General features: G+C 43.3%; 1 protein-coding gene across 1 annotated transcript in view; it reads left to right on the top strand.

Annotated features, from left to right (window-relative positions):
* The first annotated feature begins 8,064 nt into the window (after positions 1-8,064).
* The window catches only part of LOC111150282 (ST3 beta-galactoside alpha-2,3-sialyltransferase 6), a 63,903-nt gene continuing 61,503 nt past the window's right edge, over positions 8,065-10,464 (top strand). The window contains exon 1 of the mRNA XM_022507727.1: positions 8,065-8,740. The gene's annotated coding sequence lies outside the window, so the exon portion shown is untranslated. The remainder of the gene's footprint in view (positions 8,741-10,464) is intronic.

The following is a 10,464-nucleotide window of genomic DNA, read 5'->3' as shown; positions in this document are numbered from 1 at the left end:
ACAAGCAAGTTATTTATTTAATGACTGAATGTGGACTGTGTTAAGGACATGAAGGATGAAGTTCAGGTAAGATGGAGAAAAAGGAGGAGATCAAGAGGGTGCCTGGGTGGCACAGTCATTAGGTGGCTGCCTTCGGCTCAGGTTATGATCTTGGGGTCCTGAGATCGAGCCCCACATCAGGCTTCCTGCTTTGTGGGGAGCTGGCTTCTCCCTCTCTGACTCCCCCTGCTTGTGCTCCCTCTCTCTGTGTGTCTCTCTCTGTCAAATAAATAAATAAAATCTTAAAAAAAGAAAAAGATGATCAAGGATAACTCTAAGGTTTTAAAAGTGGTAAGGGAGAGGAAAAGCATTATTAGTTATAAAGAAGAGTAAGTGAAAAGAAAAAGCTGGTCAGAGTGGAAGACTAAAAATGTGGCTTTGGATTTGTTGACCCTGCTTTTTGTGAAATACTCTGCATGCAGCAGGTGCTGACAAATACACATTGAACTGAATGCTTAGCAAGCAGCGGGAGATGCAAGACCCAGAATTAAATTAGTCAGAGCTAGCAGTAGAGGACTCCCAAGTCCCTTCCCGGAAATGATGAGTGAACCCTTGAGAGATCCAGATCCAGAATAAGTGTGTTCCCCTGAACAGCATGGCATGTGCACATTTTCTGAAGTCATGTACAAATGAATTTACGAATTGCCTCTGTTAAATAAAATTTAGGGACAACTTCCAAATATTTAGTATTGGAATTTTATGGTTTTTCAGCCTATGGATTAACATTTTGTCTGAGAGATTCTCCATGGCGGGACTCTTAACTCTAAAGGCCCTAGGAAGATTCAATGGTTTCAGCTTTTTAATCTATAGCTGGTAAAACTTTTATCAACTATACAAAATTTAGTGGATCCAAATCTACAAACTAGTTGACTTGGTTAAAATGGCATGAATTTATCATGTGATAAGCACAGAGACTTACAGTTAAGTCCTGCCTACTCCCATCTCTCTCTTTAAGCAAAAACAAAATTAGGTGCTTCCCTTCAGTCCCTTAGGTAGATTCAGAAACCCTTGATTTTATACTAAATGATGATAAAGATTAAAGTTATTTATATTTACCATGTTTGAAGCACTTCGGATAGCTGCTGGGTTAGTGTCTCGCCATGTGGCTAATATGCTGACAATAATTAACAGTCCTGTGCACGATTTGGAAAAACTGCTACCAATATGGCCCCCAAGTGCAGAAAAATAAATTTGGAAGCTTACCAGGAGATATGGTTAAGTCATATTGTAAAAATTGTAAGACAAAAATTGATGACTAGTTTGACCCCTAGGAAACAATTGTCAGTTTGAATCCTTCATTTTACCTTTACTTCAGATGTTCCTGGTTGTTCCTATATCTAGAACTCTTTATTACTGATACTGATTCTCTTGTCTTCATAATGACCTATAGTAGAATAAGCTGTTCAGGGTGGGGAATTGAAATGAGTACTGAAGAGTACAGGACTTGCGGGCTCCTGGGAAGCTGCCAAACATGCTTTCCTTGTGATAACCCTGATGCCATTACAGTTAATGTTTCTGCTACTATAATTACCCTAAAAATGGGATCTATCCCCCAAAGCAATTTCAGGTGTGAAAGAGACTATACTCAGGCACGAGAAATGATGACTAGGGTCTTGAAGAAAGGTTTCAGTAATCTATAGTCTATGTATCCATGGAGAAGATATTCTGGTTTGGACAACTGGTACAATGGGAACTAGAAATGACCACCATACCATGTCAGTTGACATCTTGATACCCATACACAAAAAGCTAATGAAGGTTTCACAGGATTCTCATTTAGTTAACCATGGTTGTAAGTTTTTATGAAATCTCATACTCTAGCATAATGGTCATTAATTTTCTCATATCCTTCATCTTTTGAATAGAAAGGCACAATGTCACAGATGTGAAAAGAGATGTGAAAAGATGTGAAAAGAGATTCACAGATGTGAAAAGAGATTCACAGATGTGAAAAGAGAGCCTTGGAGTTCAACTTGGGTCCAAATTCTAGGTTAGAGCTGTAACAGCTGTAATTTGGCCCTTGGACAAATTATGTAGTTTTGCTGAGTCTTCATCATCTCAGCTTACAGGGTTGCTGTGTGTAGTAAACAATATAATTTATAAAATCACCTAGCATCTGGCAGGAGTATAATAAATATGAGCTCACATTTGAGCTTATCTAGTGGCTTCCATCTTGCCTTCTTTCTTCTCCTTTGCACTTGGTGTCTCCTGATCTTATCTTCAGGTACAATGGCAGAAGGTTGGGAGAATTCTTAGGTATACATGGGCAGTGGTTCTTAGTGAACTTTCCAGAAGCAACTTTGTGTCCCAGTGGTATCTCTCTACTTGGCAAGTCACTGTCTTTTAATATCCTTTGGTGATGTGATAATCTCCTACAAGTTTGGGAATAGACAAGTTCCTTTAATTCTGAGGTTGAGAATAACAGAAACCCAAAACATGGTCACAATCAAGGTTCTGATGGAAATGGTACATAATCACCCATTTATATCAAAGCTTTTGTCATTACCTCTCAGAAAAACCACTGACCACTCCCCCAACTCCCCAAGAAGTAAAACTCAATTTGGTATGTGTCTCTAAGCAACCACATGTAAAAATTCCTAAAGCACAAAATGGTTGAAAAATTCTCCCTTTTTTCAGTTAAAAATAAATAGTGAAAAATCAAACATTCGGTATTGTATAATTTAGAAAGAAAAATCCTCCAGTGACAGCTAATATTCACAGCTTATGTGTATTCCTTCAGAAACCTTGTGCACTAATGTCAGCTGTATTATAACTATCATTATTTCTAGTTCTTCAAAACATATTTAACGATATCAGAATCCTCCTAGGCAGTGTGATACTTAAATTTAATAATATCTTGGACATTATTCCAAGTCATTAGGTAGAAGACTAGCTCATGGTTTTAGAGACTCTACAGAATTCTATAGTATATGTGTACCCTATAATTCCAATCTTTACTAAAGCTATTTGAGTCATTCCAGTCATTGTAAGCAACATTTATAAGGCAATTCTTTTTCTTTTTTTAAAGATTTTATTTATTTATTTGACAGAGAGAGAGAGTGAGAGTGGGAACACAAGCAGGGGGAGTGGGAGAGGGAGAAGCAGGCTCCTGCCAAGCAGGCAGCCCGATGTAGGGCTTGATTCCAGAACCCTGGGATCATGACCTGAGCTGAAGGCAGACGCTTAAAGACTGAGCCACCCAGCTGCCCCTCTCAGGCAATTCTTATGTACAACTTTATATAACTGTGCAAGGATATCTGTAACAGGAGTTTCTATTGGTGGGATTTCTGTATTAGAGTACGCAAATTCAATAAGTGCAGTCAAGACCCCTCAAATTTACTAGAATGTAAGCTACATGGGAGCAGGAATTATGTTTCCTTCACTGCTTAGATTAGTGCGTGGCACAAAGCAGACATACATAAGGAATATAGGTTTTATTTTTCTCTTCAGAGAGCTGCTTGTCCATGTAGTTTATCTATTTTTCCATTAAATTCTTGTTTGTTTGTTTTTCCCCTAGGAGTTCTTGGTAAAGTAAGAAAATTAACCATTAGCCACGTGTTGCAAATACTTTTATGCAGCTTGTCTTTGTAAGTCTGTGTATTTTGCCATTTGGAAGGTCTATGTTTTCATGAAATCAAACGTATTAACCTTTTTCTTCATGCTTCTTTTATGTTTAGTTTTTTTCCCAGCAAAATAAAAACAAGACTCATATAGGTTTTCTTCTTCTTCTGTCAGTGTGGCCTTGAGGTTTTGTTTTGTGTTCACCTGATATTTCTATTTTGGTCTCTGTTGATTGGGGGCAAAAATGCATTATATAGAATGGAGAGTACACAGGGAACCACCAAGGGAGAGAGCTCAGATTTATGCCTCAACATGGACACATTTTTATCTGGGATTTTTAATCTCTTTCCTCAAACACATAAAAATAACTCCCTTGTTGGCATCTTCTTTTAATTACAAAAGTTATTCATGTACATTGTAAAAAGCTCAACTTATCAGAAATATTTAGAATAAAAAGCAAAAATCTTCCTCCACTTTCTCTCTCTGCCTCTATAATTCCACTCTCTAGAAGAAATCTGTCCATGCTCCCTATGGATTCACAAATATATACACACATATTAGTGGTCCTTTATTTTTTCCTGCTTGATATTAATGAATCATAATACCTATGACATACCATACGTACACTCAACATATAATTTCTGAATGTAGAATTTCCAAAGCCAGTGTAGTGCAGCTGCTACATATCACACATCAGTGAATTGAATGTATATACACATTTATAATAGCTTTGCAACGGCTGCATTCATGGTTAGGATATACCACAATCCAATTAGTCACTCTATTCCTGGGCACTATTTTCCTGCTTTTAAACATTATAAGCAATGCCGCTATGCCCACCCCTATTCATGTTTTTGTATTTATATGTGATTATTTCTACAGATCAAGTCCTAAAAGATGGATTTGCTGGTTTGAAGGTGACAAGCATTTATAGCAGATTGGAGCTGGGGAAGCCACGAGAAGCCCCTTTATCATTCCCAGCTCACTGTAATGACTCCACTTGCACCCTGCTTTAGGAGTGCTACTGAAAATAGTTTTGTTTTGTTTTTGTTTTTGTTTGGTTTGTTTGTTTAGAGTGTGAACTTTTGAACATGAAAAGATCAAGCAGAAACTCATCTGAGTGTGGGCTGATGTATGCTTTGCCCAGGATTTCCACTTTTCCGGATCCATCCTATAAAAACCTCCTGAAATGAAACAGTGGAAGTTCATTCAGCTCTAATCCAGCTGTGATGAGAGACAAGGGAGCTAGCTAAAAATGTGAATCAGTGGGCTGAGTGCCCCACGGGAAGGTACCTGTAATATTTTGACAGAATTATCAGTCTTGGGACTGGAGCAGAAATTAGCAGAGCATCTCCACAGTTGGGGGAGGGTGGGACATCTCCCTCCTCTCCCGGGAGTGGGAGTGCGCCCATCAGCTAGGACAGTGGTCCCGGTTTCCAACACTTCTCATGATTGCGGGAAGTTCTCTGAGCAAGGTGCTCCAGGATGCAGAGGTTTGCAGACTGCCCCCATCCAACCCTAGGAGGTGCCCTACCATCAGGGGTTTGTTCAGGGACCTGCTGGGTAACCAGAAGGGCTGCCTGCCCTCTTCTAGACCAGGTAACCAGGAGTCAGCTAAGAGAGCCTCTGTCTTTTCCCACCCCTTCCTCTTTCCCACACCTCTTTCCTCCTTTGCTTGGCTTGAGGCCAAACTGTCATCTAAGGAGGAAAGGTAAAGAACTTTAATTCGGGTTTTGAAATTCAAACTCATAACAACCTTGTAAATTTGGTAGCAATCACCAATTGCCCTCTACAAAGGAAGTTCGATTTCATACTTCCTTGAATAGTTTCCCTGACACCTTGATGAAACACATTAAGCTCATTAACCTTAATTTTTGCCAGTCTGATTTCTCATTATTATCTACGTTTTCTTAAACAATGTTAGTATAAAAAGACAAGAAAATCAATTCACCTGTCTGTGGACTATTTGTATTTCTTCCATAAATTGCTTGCTTATGACCCATGTCCTATTTTTAAATGGGGTATCTTTTTTTTACAGATCCATAGGAACTCTTGACATGTTCTGAATATTAACGCTTTTAACAAAACACTGAAGTGGTCTTAATTATGGCTTCCAGCATACAGATATTTTATATGTTCCTGTGCTTAGAACACACTGAACCCCAGGTCCATCCTCCCACTTCCCCTCATCCTCCAGTTTGTGGAAGGAGAGCAAATACAGTTCCTGAGACTGGGCTGCTAAGAGCTCTGAAATCTTGACAGGACTAGTAGAATGAGATGCTACTGTTGATGAAAGTTGCAAAGAAGCTTCCAGAGAGACCTGCACTCCTTTTTCCGAGCTCCAGCGGTATTGAGGAAATCAACACAATGGTTATTTTCATATGCAAATACGGGGCTGAGGCCCTGCTCTGCTTTGGAGAAGTTAAGGCGTTGCTTAACAGAATAAGCTGCCTTCTGTGAAAGAAAACAGAGATCTAAGTGAGGAGAGGCAGAGGCAGAGCTCTAAGTGAGGAGAGACACTGCCTCCACCCTGTGGCTTATTCTTTTTGAGATGCACCTGTTCTTTAAATAATTGCTTACAGTAGATAAAACCCGAAGACACCCAGAAGACTAGGCTGGCAGGATCTTCCCCTAGAAGTGGAGGAACAATGGGGTGCAAAGATGATGACCTTGGTCAAACTCAGTCTTGGGCCAGATACTATTTAAAACTGGAGAACCTCAGCCTTGAGAAATGTTAGAAAAAAGGAAATCTCTTTTTGTTATTAACTTAGAAGGGGATATTGTGAGAAAGTGGCCTCTTGTCATTTTCCAGCTCTCTCACTGGTCCTGGGGTTTACCAGAGGTGATGGTCCGGTGGAGAGCATACCACTTTGAGCAGGTCTCCTCTATATGAAGTAGTCCTACATTGATCATGCCAGAAAAGCCTTTTCTTGGGATAGGACAGGTCACCTGTAAAAGTGATATAATATAATCTATCTTCAGGGGTTTGTTCTTTTGGCAGGACCTACATTGGGATTGAGAAAGAAGTACTATTTTCTTTAACCTTACTCTCTATGCTGTGCTGAATGGCATCCCAGGGTGGTGTGGAAAACCTGACTTTTACTTGTCCCGAGGGCCATATCCTATGGAACAATGTGATTTTAACGAAGAGATTGTAGCATCCATAAGCACAAAAGAAACCTAGCAAACTTGGCCAAACCTGTATGTACACTGCCTAAATATATTATGATTTGGGGACCATTAAAAGAATTTGCATCTTCCAAGAGTCCTCTCCTCCTTCCTGGTCCTTCCCCTCTAACTTTATTAGAATACACCTTTTATACAAAGGCTAAATTACATTTATTTATGAATGTGAAAACATTTTCCCCAAAACAATTGCCAAAAACACTATCCCAGAGAGAGCTAAAACCCTATAATCCCATTACTCTGCTTAATTCTTTATCATCTTCCACAGGAATTCAAAATTTTTGCATAGTTGCAATCATGTGCCCATACAATGATATATCCTGCATTTGAAAAAAAATTAACGTTACACAGCTCAAAGGTCCCTGCCCACAAAATGACATAGACATGAGCTCTTCTGGAAAGAAAACTGATCTTGGTTTCAGGCACTTTCATTTGAGTCACAGCTTCAATGTAGACAGAATGACCTTGGGCACATTTCTTAATCTCCAGACTATATTTCTTCATTTCTAGAATGAGATTCTTCTCGCTTGCAGGATGGAAATGAAGAACAGATATGATGCATAGGCAGTAATTGACTCAATGTTGGTCAGTGACTGGTCTTATTTCCTGAACTGATGGTTTTTGTGCCAAGCACTGGGCCAAGAATTCTTTAGATCATCATCTATTTAAATCCTAACAACCCCTGAAGATAGGTTGTTTTATCTCTCTTTTACAGGTGGCACAAAGGAAGTACACTGAGGCTAAGGCACATGCTCAAGGTCACAAGGCATGCCAGTGGAGGAGGTGGAATTTGAATGAGGTTAGGGTGAACAGTGTCTTTTTGGCCACTCCTATAAGGCAGCACAAATTCCACCTAAGAATAGCAGATGACCTGTCCCCTTAGCACATGACTTTGCAGATCCAAAAATCCTAAGGACTGAGTGAATGAGGTATAATACTGGTTTAATTCTGAAGATCGTGAACAAAAGAAGGATAATAAGGAACTCAGGAAAAACTAAAAAGAGCAAATCAACCTCAAGGAAAATTGACCTAGGTGGGCAAATTTCCCAAACATCATTCACTACTCTGATGTATCCGGAGTGACCTTCAAAATTTCAAAATTTGTGTGGGTTACTTCAAAGGCAATTTGTGGAAAAGGAAGGAGATAGGCATTTTCTGAACACTCAAGTTTTTTGATTGGTAAAACCGGGATAATAACAAGTGTTGTCTCCCAGGGCTGTTGTTAAAATTAACACAAATACCAGAAGGGCCAGCAGAGATGAAGGACTTTATTTCAGTGCGGTGACACGCTGCCGCTTTGAATTAGACCCAAGTCCGTGGCTCTTCTCTCTGGGGTCATTTGATGGCATGTGATTACGATGTTCACTGTCCAAAGGCTGGAGCTCTTAACTGAATGTTGCTAGACAATGAATTACTTCACAAACACTGAAATATAAAAAGTATTCAGAGCCATCCAAGTATGAGGACATTATTAATTTATGCTTTTCTCAAGAGAGCTACTTTAACAAGAAAGAAAAATCCACGTCCCACCTTCGTTCTTCTCCCTAAAGTAACGTCTCCTCCAAAAGACAAAGGAGCACTAACGCATTTGTCCTTGAAAGGCGGAGCCCAGGAATTCTCGAGTTCTGAACACTCCCTCCCTTTCTGCTAGGGACCAAACCGCCTGCCTCACTTGGTGTCACAGAAGGTCCCGGTGCGCCAAGCAAATGTGTTTTTTTCTGCGGCCCGCCACCCCGGTGGGGAAGGGGAGTACCCTGGCCGCCCCACACTTTCCCCGCTGCAGCTTTCCAAACAAACCAAGGCAGGATGGGAGTGTCTTCTTGGCTGTGGAACTCGATCCTCCTACCTTGTCCTGAAGCCACCCGCTGCTTTTCCCCGGCCCTCCCTTCGTGGTGATTTTCCTGTCCGGGACGCCCGGGAAGGGCGCGCGGCTGGTGTCCGCCCAGCCCGAAAGGTACGGGCTTTCCGGCCGCCCTGCTCCCGGGACGCGGAGCCCCCCTCAGTCTCCCTCTGCATTGCACCTTCCTCCGTGAACTTGGGGGCGGCCGTGGTCACCGCGCGTCTGGCGCCAGCAGGCGAGCAGGAGGAGCTTCCCAGCGGCTCCGGAGGCGCTCGGCGCAGTCTCCCGGGATCCAGACCGGGCGCGGAGGGCAGCGCACCGGCTGGCGGGCGCCTCCGATTCTCCGCGGCGCGGCGCTTTCCGCAGCTCGCCCGCCTGGTCGGTGGAGGAATCGTGCCCGTGCCAAGCCTAACCCGGGCCACCTTCCTCCGGTTTTTTCCGCCGGCCTTGGGCTTCGGCGGCCCGATGCGGCAGGCGCCGCGGGAGCAGCAGCATCCGGCTGGAGCGAGCGGCGGCGGGCGGAGAGTAGCGGGCCTCCGGCCGCCCAGCCCCGCAAACCCCTGCAGTCACCGCTCCTGGGCCTTGGAGGGTAACTCTCTCCCGCCGGCTTCCCTGCACGTTTGCATTGCCCGGGTGAGGGGGACTGGGGATCGGGGAGACCGAGTTCCCCACGCTGGTTGGGGCGGCCTGCGATCTGTGCAGCCTCTGAGCGTCGCGGGTAGGGGGCACGCTGAACCGACAGCTCCCTCCGCGCACTCTCCCGACCCCGGGAGCGTCCGAGCGCTTGGCTTCCTGGTTTAGGGGCTGGAGAGACTGGACACCCGGGGCGGAGAGGATTGCGGGGCGCTCGGACCCCCAGGGCGGGAGGAGGGGCGCTGCGAGTCGGGAGGACCTGCTTTGGGACCCGTTTTTCTCAAATCTTAGGGGGAGCTTGGGCACTCGCGTGCCGACAAGGGTGGGGGCTCCTTGCTCACCTTTGTTTTGTAAAAGGGTCTGTCCGCGAACCGGGGCTAGAGATCTGGAAGATTCTCGTTTTTTATCTTAGAAAAATTTCCAACAAACCCTTCTTCCCGCCACAGTAGAACTAGACCTAACAAAACAAGCACCGAGGCAGTTTGGGGGAAAGAGCGGTGGTTGAGAAGCTCGCAAGGTTTGGGCTCCCGTTAGTTTTCAAGCTAAAAAAGAAACGACTTGTTATTTTGAGGCTGTTGCTCTAGGGTTCTCTGGAGATCTCAGCCTCTTTCTTCTGTTATTTTGGCTTAAAAGAAAATCTGCAGACGATTTCTAGAAACTAAATACAAACCCCAAACACCTTCTTACAGGATCTTCAGTAGAAGGGGTGGGGAGAGAGGTGTTGGGGGGAAAGTGGGGGTGGAGGTGGGGGTGGTGCTTGCTGTTAAAATATTTAAAAACTGTATGTGGGAGAGGGGATAGGAATAACATCCGTGGATGCCATCAGAAACCACAAAAACTGCAGATTCTAAACTCAAAAAAGTCACATGCATCTGAGTACTCTGATTAGGTGGATAGTTAAGGGACTGCAGGAGAGCCAGAAACTCCTTGCCCTCCTTGGCTCTTCTGCTCGTTTTCACACTGATGTTTAGGTTTCTGATGGCTGCGTGTACTGTGCTATCGTGTGGGTGTTTGACTTTCCGGTCTTCAGACTTCCTCTCCCAACTGCAGACGGTGACACTGTCTTATTTACACGGAGATATTCAGTATTTGGGAAGACCTGGTCAGGGTATGAGGTTATTTTCCTTTTGAAAACAAGTTGATTTGACATTTGTAAATTGGTTGTGTAACTTCCTTTTCTTCTCAGCAAGGACTGTTTTTCACAC

This window comes from Enhydra lutris, unplaced genomic scaffold, assembly GCF_002288905.1.
Source record: "Enhydra lutris kenyoni isolate GAN:26980312 unplaced genomic scaffold, ASM228890v2 scaffoldscaffold2, whole genome shotgun sequence".
NCBI classification, from domain to species: Eukaryota; Metazoa; Chordata; class Mammalia; order Carnivora; family Mustelidae; genus Enhydra; species Enhydra lutris.
The sequence above is the reverse complement of the archived record's forward strand: the minus strand, read 5'-3'. Positions and strand labels throughout refer to the sequence as shown.